The 20,937-nt window shown below is 40.0% G+C and overlaps 2 long non-coding RNA genes and 1 pseudogene across 2 annotated transcripts in view; 1 reads left to right on the plus strand and 2 right to left on the minus strand.

Moving 5' to 3' along the window:
• Positions 1-20,937, minus strand: part of LOC139823628 (uncharacterized) — a 310,568-nt gene that overhangs the window by 244,772 nt on the left and 44,859 nt on the right. The gene's annotated exons all lie outside the window — the stretch shown is intronic.
• LOC139823645 (uncharacterized) lies at positions 9,367-10,269 on the minus strand. The gene is made up of 2 exons (XR_011734836.1): positions 9,839-10,269; positions 9,367-9,484 (listed from the first exon to the last, which is right to left on the minus strand). It is a non-coding gene; the product is annotated as an uncharacterized lncRNA (long non-coding RNA).
• Positions 11,820-13,599, plus strand: LOC139823655 (uncharacterized; annotated as a pseudogene).

Below are 20,937 nucleotides of genomic sequence, written 5' to 3' on the forward strand. Positions count from 1 at the left end.
GGAGAATAAAAGAAGAAAATAAAGACATAAAAGATAATTATGTACGTTAATGTATATATTTTATCATTTAATATATAATATTTAATATTTAATGTATTTATTTATTTATATTTTATTTTTAATTTACATACAATTTATTCATCGGCCTTAATTAATGGTGGTTGATCATTAGCCAGAATACAACATACGTGCATAATATGGTCGATATATGGAAGTAATTCAATATTAATATTTCTTAAAATATTGAAAATTTTAATTCTTTGTATCGCACGTTCGACATGAATCTTTACAGAAGCAATTTGATATCCTTCATTTACTTCTTCCTCAGTGAACTGAGGATTATGAGCAAAAGGAGGCATTATAAAAGTAGCATTTCTCCCCAGTAGTTCTGTAGTTATTTGCAAAAAACCTTTATCAGCCATTATTAAATCTCCTGTGATTCAATGAGATTCAAAAAATCAGAATCATTTGTTATAAACTATCTGTGGCTCTACCGCCGTACCCTTTTGATAAAAATGTGATAAGACTATTTGATGCTATTCCAATAAGAAATTTGACAGTAAATCCACTTTTATATCTGGAATACATAAAAATCCTTTGTTTAACGGTAGGAGGAGTATCTCATTTCAATTCTGTGCACTTTATTTTTGGTTTTATTTCTACATTAGGTAGAATTAATCGCGCTTTTTCAGCTTTTTTAATAGTAATATTTGTCTGTATAGATACTTCTGTATCCGTACTATAACAAAATAGTATGTTCGGTTCTTCTGTATGTAAAGGTAAGTCTCTGAAGGGTCTGTTTGAATACCAATTTCCCGAGTACTCGGTTCAATATCTACATTTAAAATAAAATTGTCAAAATTATGTAATCCTGGAGAATTCATTTGATTACTTCTGTTTCTTGCTCGTTCAAATCGTTTCATACGAGTTTCAGATACTCTCTTATCTTTGTCCAAAAAAATAGAAGGAAAAAAGCTGGATTATTAGGATTATATTGGACTTCTTTCCATCGACGAAATAAATACTACATATTCTTGAATTTTTACTTGGTGTCCATGGCTTGCCATCCTTTCTGAAGTAAATAAAAATACTTAAATGTTTAAATTATTGGAATGCAAAAAATTGCTTAAATTATTGCAATGCTAAAAAAATACTTACTCCAAACGATTTACAACCCGAATCCATTTTCTTTTTTGTTCAAATTCTTCTTACCGGGAAATGAATAAAAATAAAGCTTGGGATTTTTAGACTCACTATTTTTGCAATCAGGAACACAACACTTTCGAGTAAAGTGGTTCATTTTTAAAGTTTATTGACTACTATTTTGTCAGTTTAATTCTAACCCAAAAGTTGCCGATAACCCAAAAGTAGCCAAAATATTACAGTAGATAGCGCTGCCCGCAGTACGCTGCTAGCGTATATCATTAATGTGTCTAGCAGTTTTGACTACGTGCTTTTGAATCATGGGCCGAGTGACGTTTGATCTAAAGGCTTGCCATGACTTGCCTTGTTAAAAGACCGCATTGTCCGCCGTATTTATAATAAATATTAGGTCTCATCTTGCAATAATAATGCAAGGGCCCTAGGAAGATTCCAGGCGATGGCCATTTGCCTTGATTTTTATACATTTGTTCGCATAAATATGGAGAAAATAAAAATATGCGCAGGTTCTTATCGAATGTTGAATCAATTTTTACGATTGGTCCATTCTCATCCCGCAGCATCCGCATTAGTCGGATCGGAACGTTTACGTTGCAGTAGTTCACTTGTTAAAGGCAAAAATATGTCACGTAAAGGCAGGTGCTGTGTGCGTGCGTGCGTGCGTGAGAGAGAGAGAGAGAGAGAGAGAGAGGGTGTTCGAGATCCGTCGAACTTTTCTACGCGAAACATCGGCGCGAAAACATTATTATATTTGACATCGAGAAATACCGATGTTTATGTTGTTCGAGCTCGGTCGAACTTGTGCGAAATATACGTTCCCCGCGATCCCCGCGCCCTCGAAGCCCATCGATCGCGATCACGCGTTACGAGAGTGCTCCCTTATTTGTCGGAGCACGGAAACGGCTGTTTTGACGCGTGATGTGACCATACGGACGAATAGCGATTCAGCTCTCATCGCGCGTTCGTTCCGGAAAAAACAACCCTCTTGAGTAAACGGCGAATTCGCTCGCCGGACAGTCAGTCGTGGCTGAGGATTCCTAGCCTCAAGTCTTGAGCTAGAACTCATAGCAAAAGTCGTCGCGTATCAATCCTCGTCTAAAGACATCACGGCTCTCTTTCGCTGAAATCACAGCTTGAATCGCCACTCGCTTGTTCGTCTGAAAGTGCGGATCAACGTTACTTATAATTTAAGTGTGCTACTTAGCGAGGGGTCCGAAAACTTCCGGTCGTGCTCCGTTCGCGATCGTTCGTCTGCCGCGCGCTCAAGATTTCCGCTCGACGCGTACAAGATCTCCGCTACGCGAGAGGCTTCAATGCAAGAAGCTGAGACAAGATTTCCGTTCGCGATATCTGGCAGAAAAGTACGAACGACTCAGAAGATTTCCGAAGCCGCGGTGCACGATCCGTTGTTCCCCCTCGAGTCTTTTCCGTTCTTGAAATAAAGACTATATATTTCTTTGTGCAATCTGTGTTACGAGTGCTTTAATCCTCCTTCCTCCCGCGAATTTACAACTCGCGTTATCCACGCTTCTCGCTCAACTCTGAGCGGAATCCAGATTCAGGGCGACCGTCGTAAAGCGACGCCCGAACAGAGGGTAATAGAAATCGAGTGCGAGAGGAAATTACAGACAATAAAGATAAGAAAAAGAAGTAATAAATGTGTATTTAAATATAAATATATATGTTCGGGGGGTGGTAGAACCGTCCCCGGATTTGCGAAGGTTCTAAGAGAATCGAGTTCGAAGGACCAGAGGAGGTGTGTCGCGTCTCCTCATTGCGATTAAAGCGAAATAGCGACAAATAAAAAGCAAGCGACTCAACGTATCGTAGCCCAGCGCCCTCCTGGGATGCTCTTTCGGTCAATCTCGTCTGTCCTTTCGGCTGGCGAGTCTTCCGTGATAGTGGGAGGAGCAAGGCAGGCAGGCAAGGGTTGCGCAAGCAAGCAGGCAGGCAGACAGGCAAGTAGGCAAGAAACGGCGGTTTCATTACGCGCACTTGTCGATGACTTCCGAGCGGCGATACGTCTTTACTTGTCTTTATCCAAAGAAAAAGTTGACTCGATTGTGTCCAATACGTGAGCAGCGTTGCCAACCTATCATGTAGACAGTATCGTATCTGTAAAAATAGATATAATTTTATTATAATTTATAATTACGATATAATTTTATTATAATTTATACAATACTGTACGATAATCTCATTTTCGATTGGTACGATACTGTACGATAATTTCGTTATGATTGATACTGTTCATGGTTGTGAGAATAAATTTGGTTCAAATGGAAGCTCAGAGATAGCGCCGCGAGAGCCGTCGAGGCGCCAGCCGCGCAAGGAGAAAGAGAGAATTATTAGACATGGCGGCAGCCACACGCACGCGGAATTTTGTAAAGAAATAATTATTGCAGTAAACATTGTAAAATAGTCAAATAGTGTTCTTAACATTATTCACCCCCACCAAATTTATTCTCACAACCATGAACAGTATCAATCATAACGAAATTATCGTACAGTATCGTACCAATCGAAAATGAGATTATCGTACAGTATCGTATAAATTATAATAAAATTATATCGTACACTATCGTACAAATATCCATTAAAATAAGGCGGCTGGAATAAGTTTTTATATTTTAGTAAAAAACTGCAAATTACATATTTTATATAGACATATACATATATGTGTTTATTTTAAATATATATATATATATATATATAATACATTTGTTACATAAAACTTTTAATAACACAAAATTAACTCATTGCATTTATTGCATCAAGAAAACCTAACCTATTTAATGGAGAACATAGCTTATTTAATCTTTGAAATCAACAAAAAAGATATATTTTTACTTAAAAAGAATTCCTAGCGGATGAAAAACTTTAAGAACAGTCTTCAAAAATTACTTTCATTATCTGCATCTGCAGTATCTGCACTGTTACGATTAAAATCATACATTTGTCTTAAAAATTTGTTTAACATATCTTTTGGCAGTGTAAATTTCTTACATGAGCAAAAACCTATTGCGTTTCTTTTCACATTTTGACTTGCCAGTAAGGTTCCATTTATTGTAAAAACATTTAATTTTGTAGGGGTCGTGTTTTCCGCGTTTTCCTGCTCGGAATTAGCTCGCCGGGCCAGGATGAGAAAACGTGGAGACACTGGTTGGATTCACACAAAAGTTCTTTATTCTTTTCCTTATAGTACACGCAGATGGAGTGTGTAGTGTGAGTGTGAGTGTGAGGGCGAGGGCGAGGGAGGAGGGCGAGGGCGGCGAGGGCGAGGCGAGGGCAGGAGAGGGGCGAGGGCGAGGGCGAGGGCGGGGCGAGGGCGAGGGCGAGGGCGAGGGCGAGGGCGAGGGCGAGGGCGAGGGCGAGGGCGAGGGCGAGGGCGAGGGGCGAGGCGAGGGCGAGGGCGAGGCGAGGGAGGGCGAGGGCGAGGGCGGGCGAGGGCGAGGGCGAGGGCGAGGGCGAGGGCGAGGGCGAGAGGGCGAGGGCGAGGGCGAGGGCGAGGGCGAGGCGAGGCGGGGGGGAGGGCGAGGGCGTGTGTGTGTGTGTGTGTGTGTGTGTGTGTGTGTGTGTGTGTGTGTGTGTGTGAGTGTGTGTGTGTGTGTGTGTGTGTGTGTGTGTGTGTGTGTGTGTGTGTTGCTCCGCTGAGCCGCCGTGTAGGTGTGTGTGGGTGTTAACGCGCGCGGCTGGATGAGTTCGCGTTTCAGCACGGTCGGATTGTCACGATTACGCGGACAAATTTGCGGAGACGCGGTTGCCTTATACGGACAGACAGGTGTTGAGGGCGGTCAGGAGCTCAATCGGGGGCGCCCGACTGAGCGGCCCGTACACCGGGGGCACCCGTCTTCCGTACGGCAGAAAAGGTCGGAGGCGCCCGATCCAGAGGCAGGAGAGGGCAGTTAAAACCAACCGGGGATACACAGCTAAGGAGGCCCATACCCTGGGGGCACCCAGTTAAGAACGGGGGCGCCCGTTCTCTGTACGGAGAAAGAGGTTGGGGGCACCCAACCTAGTGAGCGGTCTCGGAGAGTGGTCTTGTCGGGAGCAGGAGCTGGACAGGACTGGTGACTCGAGCCGGCTCGAGTATCCTATTTATACCCCGAGTGAGAGCGGTGGTGGCTGCCCCACCGCTCGGGCACAGGAGCGCACGCTAAACATGTGCTAGGCGGCCGTTAGGGCCGTAGCGCTAGTGACGAATACGCGTATCGTCACAATTTAGTTCTAGTTTTTGTTTTAATTAAATTAACTTTACTGAATATTTGCTCACATCAAGCATTGGAATGCGGAAGGCTCAAAATACTTAGCACAAATTTTGCTAATGAATTAGCTACATTTAATTTCAAGATACAAGATAAGCCCAAAATACATCTATTTCAGTATTTAAGACATTATCTAAAAACTGTAATAAAGATAAATTTCTCCATTCATTATCAATTTCTTGGAACTTGTCTTTTTCAGTAAATCTAGAAAAGTGATTTAAAATAGGTAACAGAGTAGAATACTGATTTCTTGTGTTATTTGAAATTGCTATTTTTGGAGTAAATATTTTTAACATAGACATATATTCATTGTCAAAATATCTTTTTTTAATTTCCATACAAAGAGTTATCATAAAATCCAAAACTTTCTCATAAAAAAGATTTAATAAATTTTTTTTACCTTTAATTTCGTTGTTAGAAATACCATTCATTATTTTAATTTCCAAATAAAGATTATATTCTTCGAGAAATTTTGAAGAATCCGTAGGATCTATTTTCAAAATTGGTTTAAAAAAAACTTAATTTTATTTCATAAAACATAATAAAAGATCAGTTTAACTCTTGACTATTTTTTTATGCATATCTGCTATTAAAACCTTCTCACTTTAGAAAAGTTCATTCATAGATGTTATTTTGGGCAATATCCATTCTAAAAAAAAAAGTACAATTTTACAAAGGGATCGTTTAAGGATGTAAATATTTTGAAATTAATCTTTCTTGCAACCATTTCTCATAAAAAAATAAAATTAATGCAGGCCATTGTTCGATCATCCTTTTTACCACTGCCGTTAAAGATAACCATCGTGTCTGAGATGGATGAAGTAGTTTGTGTACTTCTACATCGCAAAATTGCTGAAACTCTTGATATTCACTACACTTATTCTTTTTGAACTATTTTGGAAAATAAAATTATTAGCAATTAGTTGAATAATTAAATGTAAGAATAAAAAATGTAAATGCTTACTTTAAAAAAATTATATGTATTTCTGGCTATATCTTCACAAGTACGAGAAAGTTTTTTGCATGCTTCATTGGCACATATGGCAAACGAATGGCATATACATGACATTACTATTATTCCAGGATATCGTTTTTTAAATCGACTAGCAACTGAGTTGTGTTCACCCATCATTGTGTTACAACCATCCGATCCAAAACCTATTATATTATCTAACGGAATATTTCGATTCTCAAATACCGAAATAATCATTTTAAATAAATTTTTTGTTGTAGATTTGGTTGAAAACTTTTAATATCTCATAAAAAGAACTTACAATTCGTTCTTTATTGCTGTTATAATATTTTACTACTATGCGTAGTTTTTTTTTTATATGCTGACAATTGATATGCTAACTTCACATACATTTATTTGGCTGTAATTTGATTGTCGCGTATTAATGTTTTGCAACTGCTTACCTGCTGATCTATCAATACAGTGGATACACCGCCGGTTTCGCCGGCTAATTTTTCGATGTTGATGGTTATTTATTCCGTCCATCCGGTCCAGCAAAAGATTGACCATTGTCCACAAATCGGAGGAAAATCCATTCGTTTTGTGCAAGTCTGCCCACAGAACGTCTATTAACAACGGTACGCCAGTACGCCACATTCTAGGGACTTTACCCCTACTTCGTCCGCCTATACGCAGAGTGCAGACCATTCTCTTGCTGTACGCCTGTAAGTATATTCTCTATTGTCTGAATCTGATCAATCACAGTTACAGTCACTGTGATTGGTCAGGTACAGATAGAGAATAGAAATCCAACGCGTGGGAAATTCTGTTCCTCTTGCCACCGATATTGACTCAGAAAATTAAAATAAGTACAAATGCCCTAAATTATCGCATTTTTAGTGTACGATGTACGATAGTTATTTACTATCGTACATCGTACATGTATGAAATTATAGTACGAGTACGATAATTATCGTACGGTTGCAGCCAAGCTGCCCTAGATATAGGGGTCGATGTTGAATCTTAATTACGCGAGAGGATACCGGCGATGCGCCGCGTAGCGGGCGCGAGCCGAACCCTCTCGCCGCGCGAGCCCGCGTTGCCGCCAGTGCCGCGCGCCTCCCGTCGTACAGCCCGCGTTGTAATCGGATAAAATATTCAGCTCACTGACATCGTCGGATAACTTTTCATCGAATGTCACTCAATTTCATGCGATGTTAAACTTGTCGAATAAAATAGTTCGTTTTTTTCCGATGAAATCAATGTCTAATATTAATCCGACAAAATTTGAGCTATCAAATAAACGGCGACTCATTTTTTATTTACATATTATCGGAAATTACATTTCATTGGATAAAGGCATGTATTACTTTATCGGACAGCTCCAAATCCGTTTGAAATATATCGGAAAGAGTAATTAAACGCTTTTTTCCGATTAACGTTGCTGGACATTTTTCTCAGTGTATAAATCAATATTTTGATTAATAATCACTTTTATTGCGTAATTGCGTATGATATAGCGCGTAATCGAAAATCATGTAAAAGTGCGTAAATGCGTGATAAATGACTATGATTCATAATTCCACGATGATGGGTCTAATAATTGATTGAAAATTACATAATCTTCAATTTGAATAAATAATTGACTTATGACGTATTTATTGAAGGTCATGCGTAGATTGTGACGCGTTGAGACGCAAATTTCCTGAAATCGAATAATATTATGATTTTAAAGTTAATTACCTAGTTTTACATAATTTTGCAATATGATAGGACGCAAAATGTCTGTAAAATAATTAATTTGTTTATTTGTGTATTTTACGTTATTTTATACTTACCATGGGTTCCCACGATGATCCGAGGTGACGACGAAATTCCTAAAAATAGAAAAATTAATTATTTGTTTGTTATGCTAAGACACATAAATACTTACCTGTAAATTGCGTAGAGATGATCCTAAGCCTTGATGACGCAGCATCTGAAAGAAAAAGAAAGATTAGTGTCATTGTAACCGGACGGAAGTTTTTGAACGCTACGACTCATTCTGATCGATGCTAGTTTTATGATTTTTAGGTCGCCACTCGGTTTTTATCTACGCCTACCGAGAAAGATTTGTTCTACTAACCCTTCGTCGACTCCGCTGACTCCCCTTTTCTCCTCGCTGCAGGTTCCGCTGGGGATGATGGATCGTCGCTGCTTGCCAGTCCCGGATCTCCGTCGAACGTCGTTAATTTTTCTGGAAGGACGCTGGAACGACAATTAAAATCGCTGAGTCCCCAACAGCTCCCCGCTCCCGCTTCCGGTCGTCGCTGAACACGCTGAGTGCCGGATGGAACGCCGACAGGTGGTCGTGGATGTGGATGTGATACAGATTACATGGAATGAACTCGCACTCACAGTGTACGATAATTAATACAAAGTATTTATTGTAAATCTCAAGTACAAATTCCCGCACTCGGACTAATCGCGCAAAATTTATTGTAAATCGCGTTCGCGTACAAACTGCGTTCATTACTCGGACGATTGCAATACTGCTCCTACGAATTATATTCGCGACTATCACCAGTCTCGGCTATCGCGCTATTCGTGGGATACCCGTTGTTATCGCGGACACGACATACGTACGTCCGCACCGTATGCTGCCCGGCGGGTAAATCCTCGATCGTTCGTTACCGTGGGTACATGTATTGCATTACTTCGTGCGGCTATCACGTATGGCTATCGTGGATTCATGTATACGCGCACGTGATTTCACGTTGAAGCGTGACAAACAAGTTTTTCAAGCTCTCATAAGCTGGCAGAACCAAATCAGCAATTTATTTTTTAACATGAAAAAGATTGCCTTTTTAAATATTAATATCATAAATTAAGGGGAGATATACACCTAGGAGGCCGAAAAAAAGGTCATTTTTGTGAATTTTTTTAAGGAAAACTATTTGAAATTTCGGATTGGGAGTTTTTCTATCTAAAAGTATACACATTCAGGAATATGTCCAATTTTTTTTATTTAAAAAAATCAAAAATTGACGAGGTTGTGGTATAATCTTTGGAGCGCCGTAAAAAAATCCGGGTAAACGGTACCCACTGGCGTTTCTTCAAAAATCATCTGAAACAAAAAAACCAAAAAGATTATTAAATTAGATACTATAATCTAGTACTTGTCATAGCCGATTTTGAAAATATCGATTTATGACAAAATGGCGGACGTTTGAACATAACATAGCGATTTTTCGACCAAAAATTAGTTATTATTTTGCCTATAAAACAAAAACTAAGCAACGAAAAAAAAAATCCTATGACAAGTACTAGATAATGATGTATAGAATAACCACAAAAAAATTCAAGGCAATCGGTTCATTGGTTTTCGAGAAATTTTGGGTACCGATTTGAAAAACGTGGTTTTGAGAAAAACGCGTTTGAAAATTTGGGAATGAATAAATCATGAAATTTGTTAACTTACATGGAATCATCGATACCAGCTCCATAGTGTAAGTCTTCTGCGGTCAACGGAATGTTCATATTTTCTAAATTTTGTTGTCGGCGCCGTATTCGACCTTCTTTAGTCTGTTCTTGCGCTTGCAGCTCGGCTTTCGCTATGCGAGTTTCGTCTTCTTGCGCAGCGTACAAGTGCGCGCCCGATCCGACCGATATTCCTAACACGTTCATGATTTCTAACAATGACGTGACACCATTGTTGAACGTGCATGTTGCAAGAAATGCAGCAATGTTAACGATTTTGGCCCCGCTGTGCATCGTTTTTGGAGCTATCTTCCAAATAAGTTGGTTGAAGCTCTCATTGCTGTTTTGTGTGTATCCGTAGCCATTCGAAGAAACAGTAACTCCAAGGATGACATGAAAAAAGCGATATGGGCAACATTCTACCATTACGGCTCAACAGATAGCAAGCCTGAACATCATTTTTGTCCCGAAGGCCCCGCGCGCTCTCGGAGACGGTTCACTCTCTCGGCTGTAACTTCGTTATTTATCGAGATATTGACTTGCAATTTTAACCAGATATTCTTGAGACCTCAAGCTTCAAAAAAATAATCGATTTTTTCGACCATGCTAGGTGTATATCTCCCCTTAAATAAATATTTTATTAAATTTACGAACTAAATTTTTTTATTTGAAAAAAATAGATACTTTGGTTTACTAAACATGCAATTATATGAAAATAAATAAATGAAAGCTTAATGGAAGGAATAAGTTACTTCAAATAAAATAATGACTTATCTGAATATATATAATTATTTTTTTCAAATAAGTAAATAAATTACTTGCACGTAAAACAAATATATTTTTAATGCAGACAAATAATTATAAAAATCTGTAATAATAAAAAATATAAAAATATATTTTCTTCAATGAAAGGAATAAAAATATTATGATTTAGTAACTGTTGTCGGGTGATAAATCAAAGTTTGTTTTCTGTATAACGCGATTTTATTCAGATTACTATATCGATAATGATTACAACGATTACACGTGGTTAACCGTGCGACGCCAGAAAGAGAACTGAACTAGAATCTATAAGTATCGAAAGTAGAATTAGGCGTCAATAATATCGCGACCCGTTAGTTCGAGTGGAGCCACTTATTCGTATATTCAACAGTAACTAATTTTCTTCAAACAAATAAATTATCCTCAATGTATCGCGCAGGCGCCATCTCGCGGGCGCTAGCGCGCATCTCGCAGGCGCTGACGCGCATCTCGCCTCATTTGTTCGTAACGGCTCTTCCTCCTCGCTAGCTAGAGCTGCTGAAGCCTGAAGCACTTAGTCTTATAGCCTTACAGCGAAAAGTTTTGTGTTCATATAGTGTTCATAGTTGACCACACTTTGCTTGTTAGTAAGTTTGGTTACATCGCGACAGTAGTGTGTTTCTCTTAAGACTCGTCCAGATAATCGTGCAACGTTGCGAGCCGAGCATGCGTCCATATTATCGAGTCGAACCTCGATCGCCCTTGTGAATCGGGGCATGGGGCATGCTCGACTCGCGACGAGGTTCGGTTCGCGACGTTGCAGTTGGTCGATAATGTGGACGCACCTTTAGAAGCAGTAATTTATATAATTTAGTACGATACTAGTTTAAGAAGGAATTGGTGAAAAAAATGTCGCCTTTGTTCTCGCTCGAAGAGAAGGCACTCGCTATTTGCGAAGAGTGGTTAGAATTAGGCCTATTACTTTTGATCGAAGTTTGATAACTTTGAAGCTTTGAAGCTTCGAAGGACTTCAAAGGAACGGAGGAATCTTCGAAGGAACGAAGTTTCGAAGGATCGAAGCTTCGAAGGATTTCGTTCCTTCGAGATCCTTCAAAGCTTCGATCCTTCGAAATTTTGTTCCTTTGAAGATTCCTTCGTTCCTTCAAAGTCCTTCGAAGCTTCGAAAAAGTAACAGTCCTAGTTAGAATCTTTCCTTTGTGTAAAGTTCCTTGAAGAGAAACATGAGAGCAGCTACCTACGGTGGTGATCTTAATGACTCTCAGATCAATTTTTTTGTTCCATTGAAAAATCGTAAAATTGACATTTCATACGCGTACTTATTGTTTAAGATTGCTTAATCGTTCTCATCGATATCGGAGTCGAAATAATAAAATAGGTTTTTAGCACCGCAATTGCGAGTACCGAGACTTGAGCGTTCTTATCGCCATGACTTTCGGCGTGACGACCTAACGAATAAACAGATGAAACAAAGCGAACACGTGAAGACCATTCGCTCGGCAATGCTTTGGTTCGCAAGCTCGCAATGGCAAGCTCGCCGCTTGGAGCGCATAGAAATCTTCTTTGATGTCATCGCAGAATTATATCCTCCGACATCCACTTTTGAGGACCAGCCAAAAGCATCTAGCGCAGTTTTGCATGCGCGTGCGGCCACTGAGCATGCGCATGTGGCTACAGGGCATGTTCGTAGTCGCCAGTAGTCGCTACAGCTCGTTGGTATGACAGGAATCATAACCTAACCTGATTCCTGTCAACTTTAACATTTAATATCTCGCGTCGCGGGGCAGAGCGACACTTTTTTCTGCCAGATTTTTTCGTTTCGTACAAAAACGCGTCGATTGAGCATAATTACATCGAGATTTGAGTTGAGGCCCCTAAACTGAATAATTACCGAAGCCTGATACTGATCAAACAGGTATAAATCTTTACTTAAACATAATTTAATAAAACTGCATATTACTATATTTATTTTTTCAATATAAATGATAATGTACTAGTTACAGAAAATTCAGAGTTTGATGATCAAATAAAAAAATATGCTGAGTGGTTGAAGAACAATATAGCGCCATGGGATGACGTTTTAGAAAAATGGCATAAAACCTATAAAATAAGAATAAATGATCTTGCTACATTGCAAGAAAAAAACTTAACAAAGATTTTTGATAATTGGTCGTTGTTTAAACATCCACAAGGACATGAACTGATAGACATTGATTTTAAGAATATGAATATAACGAAAATGGAATTAAAGTTCAATATTTGGATTAAATTTTTTGAAGTTATACAAGAACTGCAAACTGTGAACAGCAAAGATAGCAATGTTTATTTAATGATAGAAGAAATAAAAAATGAAGATGAAACTGAAGGTATGAAAATAAAAAACAATTTTTTTTTCCCCAAATAATCTTTGAACAATTTATAATAACGTCTTACTTTGCAGACAACAAAGCAGTAAAAATCTTACATTTATTGCCACATTTTATACCACCTAAAAGATTGATAGGCCGTGGGAAGAAAGTTTTCAAACCTTCAATTGCAATAGCGCAACAAAGTATGATTAAACACGTTTATGTTAGTATTTGTTATATAAAATTATTTTTCTATATTTACATATTGGTTTTTTTATATTATATTTTAATAAATATATATTTCTTACAGACTGCTGCTGATGTTACTAGAGTTCGATTAGAAACAAAGAATTCCGCTGCAACACTAAAATTAACAGTTCAACCATACATTATCACTTTAGGTCCTAATAATACAGTGAATGAGATATATGTTTGTGTAGATGAAACCTTGTATACAATTAACAGTATCATTAGAGCATTAGATATATGTTTTAAAGCATTTCACGTATTTCAATTGAATTATCCACTTGCCAGTGAACATTTATGGACTTTGATACAAAAAGGTATTTACAATTTTGATACAAAATGAAACAATAACATACCACATATCGCACCTATATTAAATAAAATTAAAGTAGAAATTCTCCACTTTTAAAAAAGGCGTGTTAACTGAGTGAATTGCGTTTGTATCAAAATTATTGTTGCCTCTTTTCCGCGATGCCGATTGGTTATCTCGATGCGTTGTGTGCGAGTTATTACTTCGTATCGAATGTCGTCTATATCGTTTTAACCTCACGTCACGTGTCAATGTGGGATCTAATAAAAAAAATGTGTATCGTAAGGGATGACGCATGACGCGTTGTTAGCGCGAGTGATTTGTAACGGAAAGCTCCGTGGTCCGTGGTCCGTGGTCCGTGATACAGCAAGCGCGAATAATCTGCAGGTATGTGTTTTTATTTTTATTCTTGTATTACGATTACTTGTACAGGTTACGATTACAGGTACAACTTAACCTTGTGAATGAAGTAAAAAAAGGAGGAAGAGGAGAGTAGAGGAAGGTCGCGCTCGATTGAAACTCAAGGTTGAAAATATATTGAGGTGGAAGGAATCGTTTAACGACGAGGGCAAAATGGTGAAGCAAAGTAACGCGAGATTCGTAAAGTGGTCGGACGGAAGCATGTCCTTGCATTTGGGCTCGGAAATCTTTGACGTGTACAAACAGCCGTTACAGAGCGATCACAATCACCTCTATATTCGCCAAGGTACCGGTCTGCAGGGTCAAGCAGTATTTAGAACGAAACTAACATTCTGGCCGCATTCCACTAAATCGTTCACACACAGGAAGATGACTATGTCTTTGGCCGATAGGTCGCAAAAGATCTCTGACATTAAAGTTCTTTCTCAAGTAGGAATGAACCCAGACCAGAACAGATACGAGATGATAAAGGTGTGTATACATTATCATTTCTGTACATGCATATTATGTTGAAACTGATTATTACTCCAATGTTTCTAATTACTTTTTCTTTTGTAGAAAGAAGAAGAAAAACTACGTATGGCTATGCGAGTTCAAAACAAAACCAAGAAAAGTACCAGTGGTATTAGGAATACTAATCGTGCTGCAGGAGCGTACAGTGGTGATGCTTAATCACGATGATGGTTCCGATGACGAGGGTGCAATTTCATTGGCAGCCATAAAAAATCCCTAATTAAAAAAGTCATTGAGACACGAGTCGAGTTTGAGAGACGAGTTTCGCGATGCTGATGACGAATGATGACAGGATGACGGATTGCATTTTATGGGGTTAGTATGTAGCCGGACGGAGGATCGACATTAACCACACGCCCTTGAGATCATTAATTATCACGGTCGCCACTCGATTTTAACTTAGGCCTATCGAGAAAGATACTGATGGATGACCAACCTTTCGCTGACTTTGCTAATTCCCCTCTCTACGACTCTGTTTCAGCTCCCATCTGTCTCCGGATCGACCCGCTGGACCTGTTGGACCTCTCCGCTCAAGGGACTTCCTTCGCTTCTGTGCTGGACAGCACCGCTTGGCTGGGCCTCAGCCTCTGTGCGTGTTCGTCGATGGAGGATTTCGGGCGGCCGACAGGCGAGATTACGATTGGGATAGGTAAGTCTTTGCAGGTTGTCTCAGATTGAATGATAGTCGTCACACGTATGTTTTCGCAACAAGAGTTAAGTTATAATTTATTTCTCTTTTGTTCAGTTACGTTACATGGACTCGCGGTATAACGCCCCGTTAAGCGGGATCGTTCTCGTTCTCGCTCGCTGTTAACGCACGCGTTGAGATTTTATCTATCTTACGCCGATGCTCCTGACTACAGGAAGCCAACACTGTACGCCGAGTATTTCTCTAAGTGAGACGAGTGCTCCGATGCGAGAACCGTTCGCATCGAGAGCCGAGAGACGAATTCCTCGATTCCTCGGCTCGGCTGGCCCACCTCGATCGAGTGGGGATCGCCCCACTTGTCGCTATCGCCGGACACCTGTGCCCACAACCGGCAGCTGTGTCAATAGCCTCGTGAATGGTCTTATTGTTTCGCGCGCAAACACCTTTTGTTCACGGCCGAACATCTGGCCAACATCTGTATTCACTCGCTACGCAGTAGCGCAAATACTTCCGCATTCCGCGCGCTTTCACTTTTCGCGCAAACATGTTTACGCTCGACGAATCGAATCTTGGGACGATCCAGAAGATTCTACATGTTTCCGCTCGCTACGATTCTCTATGCTAAGTTCTATCGCGGGTTCGTCCTCGCGGTTACGCTACGCCTCCACCTCGCGTTGCCTCCTTTGCCGCGCCGCGCTCGGAACCCATCGTTAATTGATGGATCGACTACGCGGCGTTTTCGTATTACGCTCTCGCTTCGATAATCCGATTCTGCCTACGGTCGGCTATTTCGCCTTGCCCCGCTCGGATTACATCAAACCTCGCTGGATACAGTACCCGCCAATTCCGCCTCGCGTTCCCACGTCGATAATCCGCTCTTGCCTGTGGTCGGCTACTTCGCTTTTACCGCGCTCGGATCGCATCGAAACTCGCTGGATACATCACCCGTCAACTCCGCCTCGCGCTGATGCGTCGATAATCTGATCCTGCCTACGGTCGGCTATTTCGCTTTACCGCGCTCGGATCGCATCGAAATTCGCTGAATGGATCATGTCGGATCCATGCGTTATGCTACTATGTCGGTGAGTCGATTTTCGCCATCGGTTGGCGCTTTCGCTTTACCGCGCTCGGAACTCCTCACACCTTGCTGAGCGGAGCACGCGGCATCCATGCATCGCGCTCCTCTGCTGCTGAGCCAATCGCGTTATCCGTTGGCTATTTCGCATTACCGCGCTTGAAACTCATCGCAACGCGCTGAGAGGAATACGCGGCGTCGCGCTCCTAGTCTGCTGAGCCGGTCCCGTGGTTGGCTCGCAAGTTCACGCTATCGCGCTCGAAACTCATCGCAACGCGCTGAGTGAAATACGCGGTGCTTATGCATCGCGCTCCTAAGCTGCTAAGCCGGTCCCGTGGTTGGTTCGTAAGTTCGCGCCATCGCGCTCGGAACTCATCGCAACACGCTGAGTGAAACACGCGGCGTTTATGCATCGCGTTCCTATGCTGCTGAGCCGATCCCGTGGTTGGCTCGCAAGTTCACGCTATCGCGCTCGAAACCCATCGCAACGCGCTGAGTGAAATACGCGGTGCTTATGCATCAGTCGGTGCCCCACCTTGCATTATCGCGCTCGAAACTCATCGCAACGCGCTACCGCAGTCTCGCGCTCGTTCCGCGGAACAAAATTTTACCGGACAGCAAACTCAACCTTTGTTTGCTGTCGCGCAATGCGTCCTCATGCTTATGCATCCGCGTCTGCGGTTAATAATCGTGACGAAACAAACAAAAGGAAAAAACAAAAACCCAACCGATATAAGTTAGTTAGATCGCCACTCAACCCCTTCCCCTTACCTGGCTGTAGCCAAATCAATTACGCCAATCGGGGTTTCCTACTTAGCCTAATTTGTGGTACTTACGTTTAAGTAATCAACGCTCGCGTCTCAATTTGATATCGACGGAGTCATCGCGTTTTATTGGTTTAATACATATCTTATATCTAAATACTACAGGTCTTATTGTCTATATACAACGTGCTGCGTCCTAGAACACCGCACTGGGCCGCTAAGCGCTTTGCGCTTACTCGCTAGACGTAGCGTTGGGCGTCTCTTCGGCTCCCGACGTCCTCCGCGTCTGGTAAGCGGCCTCCTGGCCGCTCGTCCCGGGCTGCTCGCCTTGCGACCGTCTGTCGGTTGTTCCGACTCGTTGGCGTTCTAGTTGGATTATGGGCCGCTTCGCCGGCACCGGCTTGGTTGCCCATATCCCTCTGCCGAGGTGATATGCCTCGGTCAGCGCCGCCCCGGTCCTCGGCGAGATCACGATGCCCTTGGTCGCGCTCGGTGGGTCGCGGTCATCGGACGGCTGCAACTATCGATTGATCAGCTTAAATTGTAAATTGTTTTATTCTATAATATGGAAAAAAATGTGAACTATAGATTTTTGATACAGATAGTAAATTATATATTTACCTTTGTAATTATATATTGTATATATAAGCAGATTATGTAAAATTTGCCTTATTTTAGATATACCGATGAATTTAATGTTCGAAAAGATCTGATGGGATTAGCTATATTGGAGCTCATGTGCAAATATTCAACAAGCGTGAAAGGTTGATGACAGATCTTCTACATGTAGTAATTGTCTGAAAATCTTTAATAATCCTATGAATGATTCCACGAAAAGAGGGTCAGGTGCCCTGCTTAAAAAGTCCGATAGAAAACGAAAAAAAAAATCTTTTTATTTTTAATCGTGTTTCTGATTCCTGATTTTTGTAAGTGGGTTAATATACTAACGATAGAAATTTAATGTAGTATCATTAGAATATCTCACATACCTTATAAATAAAAACCTATAAGACTGTTACAAATAATAGTATATCATATATTATGAGAATTTCTCGAATAATAAGATATCAGGTCTTATAATAGTGTTCAAATAGAACTCTATGCAATGCTATCCGAAATTAAAGAATTGAAAAACTTGCAGAAAAAAATATTCCTTTCTTTTTTAATCGTGTTTCTGATTCCTAATTTTCGTAAGTAGGCTAATATATTAACGATAGAAATTTAATGTAATGTCTCTGTACACAACCCGTATAGATCGTGGGCTATGGCGGTGAAGGAAACACTGAGTTTTAATTGTTGACAAAATAAAATATATTTAGAATATAGCAGAATAATTTTCAATCGTATTCATAAACCATTATGGCAAAATTCAATAATCATATTAATCAAGAAACAATATATAGTTCACATTGTAATAGTCCGTTCAATGACAGGAATATAAACATTGGTTGACTGTATAATCTCAATTTGAAACTTGAAATGTAAAATAATAATATATTACAAGGTAATTATAACGAAAGAATTAATATGATATGATATACTTAAATGTATCTTTAAATTATTTAATCACTGAAAAGACTATTAGACATGACAAGAAACTGATATCATAATTAATAATGAACCAAAATAATCTTATACATAAATTTTTATAAGTGAATAATGCGTTAAATAATAATCGTTATTAAACGCATTAATTCACAACGATTCGTGAAAACGCAACGAAGATTTAAAGTATTTCACATGAATCAATATGTTACACCGTTGTATTTCACATGAATCAATGTGTTACACCGTTGAATATAATTTCTGAATAAATGAACGTTGAACTTTATGGCGAATCTTGTTCAGAACAATTGAAGCAATATACATCTTATCTTAAACATTTGACGCATTAATTCGTATTGATTAAACAAATGAATTTCTTCGCAATATGTATCGAGAAATATGTGAAATCAACTATCACAAAGAATAGAATTAAACCGCATCGTAAGTTTACATATTTTACTTTACTTGGCCAAAATGTAATAGCACGAATGAATAATCAAAAAAATGGTTGCAACCCGTAAATAAATATCTTGAGTACTCAAGTGAAATGAACGATTATCGTTCCGGTCAATAAATGCTTCGCTGGAGCGCGGAAGCCTTTTAAACGTCCTTTACTGGACGGTAGATCTCTCGAGATTTCTGAAACCAAAGATCGAGTAGATTGTAGACTTTTCCGACAATCTTTATCTTAGTCGTGATCGATGGCTTCTATCAGAAATCTAAGAGTTACCTGATTACTAGTGTCCACCGTGTGTGGAAGCACTTCTAGAAGAGTCGTTTCCTTTTTGTTTATCCATATCATATCGTCATCATCGAAAAACGGAGTAATGGCGTCAATCTTATGCCGTCATCGTCATCATCAAGAAACGGAGTAATGGCGTCGATCTTTCACACGTTTGAGAATGAAATCGAGCCCTGGTCCTGCCGTGCGTCAATTACAGTCCCTCGGATCTTCTCGTACTTCTCATTACAGTCCCTCGGATCCTCTCAGACTTCTCAATCGATTACTTAGAGTTTCACAACTTATCGTTAGAACGATTCACATTAATATAATACCGAATTCAGATTATACGGCAGAAAGTCAGAAACATGTCTTCACTTATTGATAAACAAGAAACGAATAACGCCGGTTGCCCGGGCCGCAAGCTTGTGCATGCACGCGCGCTTTCTTCTTCACGCGGCAATTACATGAATTGAATATCGATACGTCGCGCCTCTAGCGCTTTACGCTATACAATTTTTCTAGGGAACTAGATTCGCCAACTGAAGTGAGTTTACAAAATCGCTAGTACTTTCTATGAAATATCATAGATGGCAACATTCACCCTTTTCTCCTCAATGTCTCATCGCGCTTTCAAACATTCCGCCCGCCTTCGTTAACCCAAGTTAACGAACAATGATTATGGTTTCTGAGTATTCACTGGAAGAGGGCATATCTTAGTGATTGGTCGTTTAAACTCGGAGGTTTGTGTCTTAATCGTTACCACTCTGATATGACCATCAGGTCCCGAATGCGTTTTGATCACTCTTCCTAGTAACCACTTAGATGGAGGTTCATCAATTAAAAGAATACCGTTCATCAACTAAAAGAACGATTGCACCCTCTGCTATCGAAGGATTAACCCTATTCCATTTGTAAGTAGAGAGCTGTCGTTGTAAATATTCTTTGGACCAGTGAGACCAAAAATTTTGTAATTTATGTTGTAAAAGTTTCCATCTACTAAGATGCGAAACTTGAATCAGAGATAAAGATGGTTCTGGTATAGTAGACATAGCGCTCCCTATTAAGAAATGTCCAGGAGTTAATACTGATAAGTCTTCAGGATCATCTGATAGTCGACACAAAGGACGAGAATTAAGCACAACTTCAATCTGAGTAAGTAGGGTAGACATTTCTTCATATGTAAGTTGAGAGTCACCGATAGTTCTTTTTAAATGGTATTTCACCGATTTAACTTCCCATTTACCTCCGAAATGAGGAGCGGAAGGAGGATTAAATTTCCATTGAGTCCCATCGTTTATCAAACAAGCCGATATCTGTTTCCATTCATTTGACGATGCCGAAAAAAGGTTTTTGAGCTCTTTATCAGATCCCTGAAAATTAGTACCGCAATCACTAGTCAATGTAGCACATATTCCCCTTCTAGCTGTAAACCTTCTATATGCGGCGATAAAAGCGTCAGTAGAGTAATCAGTAACCAATTCTAGGTGAATTGCTGAGGTTGCAAAACAAACAAGTAGAGAAATATACCTTTTGTAGGTTTTAGCATTTCGTCCTCTCCATGTTTTAATTGTGAAAGGTCCTGCGTAATCTACCCCAGAATGGAGAAACGAGCGAGACGGAGTAACTCTTTCAACAGGTAATTGCCCCATGAGCTGTTGAGCTCGTTGTTGACGATATCTAGTACATTTTACACACTTTAAAATAAATGATTTTACCGCGACTCGACCTCTCACAATCCAGTAATTTT

The sequence above is a fragment of the Temnothorax longispinosus genome, unplaced genomic scaffold (genome assembly GCF_030848805.1).
Source record: "Temnothorax longispinosus isolate EJ_2023e unplaced genomic scaffold, Tlon_JGU_v1 HiC_scaffold_15, whole genome shotgun sequence".
In the NCBI taxonomy this organism is placed as follows: domain Eukaryota; kingdom Metazoa; phylum Arthropoda; class Insecta; order Hymenoptera; family Formicidae; genus Temnothorax; species Temnothorax longispinosus.